This window comes from Abramis brama, assembly GCF_963993115.1.
Source record: "Abramis brama genome assembly, chromosome: 4".
Classification (NCBI taxonomy): Eukaryota; Metazoa; Chordata; class Actinopteri; order Cypriniformes; family Leuciscidae; genus Abramis; species Abramis brama.
Window position 1 is genome coordinate 9,676,081 of NC_139966.1, and position 4,118 is coordinate 9,680,198.

The window sequence follows — 4,118 nt, forward strand, 5'->3', positions numbered from 1 at the left end:
ATAACTCTGGCCGTAACACACCTGTATTCACAAAACATCTGTGCATAAGGCAGTATTGAAGCATGATAAACACTGTCATAGGCTAATACCAAAACCAGAACATTTATATAAAAATATAATGTATTTACACAGTATCACATATTTTACCGGAGGCTGAAATATATTTGCACTAAACCACATTATATTTAACCTGAGCAGATATTCACAAACAAGCTACATTACGCATAAGGCAGTATTTTAGCATGAATCAGTGTCATAAGCTAATCAAAACTGAGTGAAATATATTTAATATACAAATATGTTTAAATAGCAATATCACATTTAAAAAAGTTACATGAATGTTAGGGATATTGTAAGGCAATCGTTCCTGTAAAAGGTGTCAAAAGCTAGTCAAAACTAGGCAAAATATAGTCAGAAATTAAATATATATAAAGTTATATATTATCAGAAAAGGAATTATATAACAGTAAACAACTTACTCCGAACTTGTATCCTCAGAGGTATCAATTCGCTCTTTAAAATGCAGCCAATCGTCGTCCGAGTTGCAATCTTCCTCCGAGGAAAAGGTGAATTCTTCCTCGCTGTCCAGAATCATCTGAAGGGCGTCTTTACCGGAGAAATGTGCTATCCTCTCTAAACGCGATGAACTATCAGTGAATCTGATCTGATGAAACTTCGTGTTTTTATGGCATTGATCGGGGAGCGGGTGCGATGCATAGATCACCTAAACTATTTACCATGTGAATAGCGCCGGGGGTGTGGCGGCCTTAGCTCATTAAAAATAATGAAGGGAGAGCGAAAAAACGGTACCTCTCCTTGCTTTCAGACGGATTACATAAGTTGAGAATATTTGTTTTTTATATAAATTACTTCATTTAAAAGAAGAGAATTCAAGCTTCATAAAGACATATCTCACATGTCTGTGTGAGAAGTATTCGCTGAGTTACAGTTCATTTTCGGTTTCAGACTACACTGACAGAGAGGAGGCAGAACTCGTGTCATGTTTATTTTTCTTTATTTGGCGAAAAGCACAACATTTTGTTTTTATTGTGAGCATACAAAAAAAAATATACACTTAACAGGAACGATTGATGTGTAACGCAAGCATATAAGATCAAAATTAATATTGGTATTTTGAGTCTTTTTTGCACAAAAAAAAAAAAAAAACGAGCCTATCGCGCCGGCGCAATAGCCGACCCCAGGGGGTTAAGCAGGGGCGGCTGGCCAATAGAGGGCGCTAGGGCGCCGCCCCCCCCATGAGCCAGACCACAGTTTATGAGCCACACTCATTAAATAAATAAGTAAATATATACATAAATCATACATACAAATTGCCAGTATTTGTGTGTTTGAGATATTAAATGCACCCAGTATATGTGAAAAATATGATAAAATTTAAAAATCTCTGCTTTTTCAACACGTCTCCTCCACTTGCGTGCACGTCTCATCAGCTCTGGGGCGCTGGAGTCAATCGCCCCAAAGAGGCGGGTCTGTGGAGCAGCTTAGCCAATTGCTGATTTAAGATATACATGTTTGACATAAACTGTAACCAATCAGCGAGCTCAAATCTAGTCAGCTATGGGCGCTTTTGTTTAGCGCCCCAAGCTGCACGCGCACTCATGCGCGCCTATCTCCATCAGACAGCGGTCTATCGGCCTGGCTATGTGGTAATGCTAATGCCTTGTTTTGCTTGCCGTGATTACATTTTAAAACAACGGGGACAGATCCGGCATGGACAGTTACCGGACTGAATGAAGTGAGTTCAATTTCAAATGCAAATGGAAAGTTTGTGCAATTTGTTTGTTTTTGTGTAAGGACGCCTCAGCCTTGTAATATGGCATAAAATAATTACTGACTTTTTCACAGAGCACTGGTATCGTGTTAAATTGTGTTTTGGTGGTTAATAATAATAATTATTATAATTATTTTTATTCATATAGCGCCTTTCCAACACCCAAGGTCGCTTTACAAAGATATGTAAAAGGCAGTGGTTCTCAAACTGGGGTAGCCTACGTGAGGTGACAGAAGGGGGTACGGGGACAAAATGCTGAATTTTGCCGTTCCTTTAATTCTACCTCACCTTAAAATAAGTTTTAAACTGAGCATGCATTTCTATCAGGTAAAATGCTGTAAATACATGACATCCGATCAAATTACCTCATCTTTTGCGGTCAAAACTGTCTGCATTTAAGCAGCGTGTAGGCTATAATATGACAGGTCTTGTGCAGCTTGCTGCCTCGGCAAATCGCGCTGATACTACCATTCTCGCCAATGTACGTTACCTTTGTAAAAGTAAGGATTTAGCACTTAATGTTACTAGCATGAAGAACAAATATAGACACAGGCTGAGCATGGAGATCGATATAAGATTCAAACTCTCTTCGATACAAACACATACCCTGTGTGAGTTCCTGTGTTTAATGATGATCACATTATATTAAGATCCACACGATTGCGAATGTGACATTGATTTTATACAACAGTTCAACAAACGAAATATTAATATTAAGTGATGTTCATTTTCAACACAGTTGTCAATATTTTTTTTACAACAAAATAATAGCTCCAACGAAAGCCACAGCAGAACTGCAGCACACAGCAGTGTTTGTGAACGAATCTGCAGTTTTGAACGAATCATTAGAGTCAATGATTCAATGATTAATTCATAAATACAGCCACTTGTTTCATTACTGAATGAATGACTCGATGACTCTCCACCTACTGGCGGTTTTAATTCAATATTTAAAAGCATCACTTCAATTTTACCATTGCATATTTCTCTATTGAAAATGTATTATGAACATTCATTATTTAAAGCATTATTTATTTTATAAAGGTATTTGTAAAGGTAAAAATGCACTGGAAAAATCGATTTAAGGGGGCAAATATTGTCCCTTACTGAATAAGGTGCGACTGAAGAGTGGGTAACTTACGCAGAAGGATGTTAAAGCCTAATGGGGTACAACTCTAAAAAGTTTGAGAACCACTGGGACTGGGTTAAGGAATAGAACAAAATAAACATCAACATCAAAGCACAATACACCAAGTGCAAAAAGAAGGCCTAATATTCAGAGGTCACTTACAAAGTTAGGTTAAAGACACAAAACAAAGAGGGATTCAAACAAATAGCATATCAATATCAATGTAGAATTTACAGACTGTGAGCTGAAGAGTAATATTCAGATAAAAAATGTGTTTTTGAAGGAGTGAAGGGTGGATTTTTGACGGATGTCTTGAGGAAGAGCATTCCACAACCTCGGAGCCACTGTGCTAAAAGACTCCCATGGTTACCAGACTATTGAAACCGACTGAATATGACACAGCCCCACCAAAGATATTTTTCACCAGCCGCCACTAGGGTTAAGATAGTAATATTCCTCACAGCGTCGTAAAGTACATGAGTCTGAAAGTGAACTCGCGGTGTGTGTTATCCAGCTGATGGGGGCGTTCACAGTTTGCATGGATGCCTCAGATAATTTGCGTTTGAATAGCGCGCACTCTCCATGGGCGGGGTCACATTAAAACATAATGAGCTGAGATGAGAACGACTGACATCTCTCTCTTTTCATACATATTACATAAACTGAGAATATTTGTTTTTTTATATGAATTACTTCATTTAAAAGAAGGGAATTCAAGCTTCATGCCTGTGTGTCTGTATGACTGTTTGACTGAGTATTCGCTGAGTTATGGTTCATTTTCGGACGCGTTTCAGAATGGACTACACTGACAGAGAGAAAGCAGAACTCGCTTCGTGTTTATTTTTCTTTATTTGGCAAAAAGCACAACACTTTGTTTTTATTGTGAGTATACACAAAAATAATACACACTTAACAGGATCGATTGATGTATGAAACTTGTTTGTAAAATCAAAGTCAACAGAGTATTTGGAGTCTAAGAAAAAAAGCAAGCTGGTATCGCCGACGATACCACCAACCCCAGGGGGTTAAGCAACTGACGCAATACGAGAGAACCTCTCGTAAGAGAACTAATTTGTTTTGGAGTGGCTCTTAAGAAGACTGCACAGATCAACTGGCAATAAACTGAGAGGGAACGCTCAAAATAGTCTGGGACAAGAGATGGAGGAGGACAGTGTCCAGAATGCACAAATGACTGTC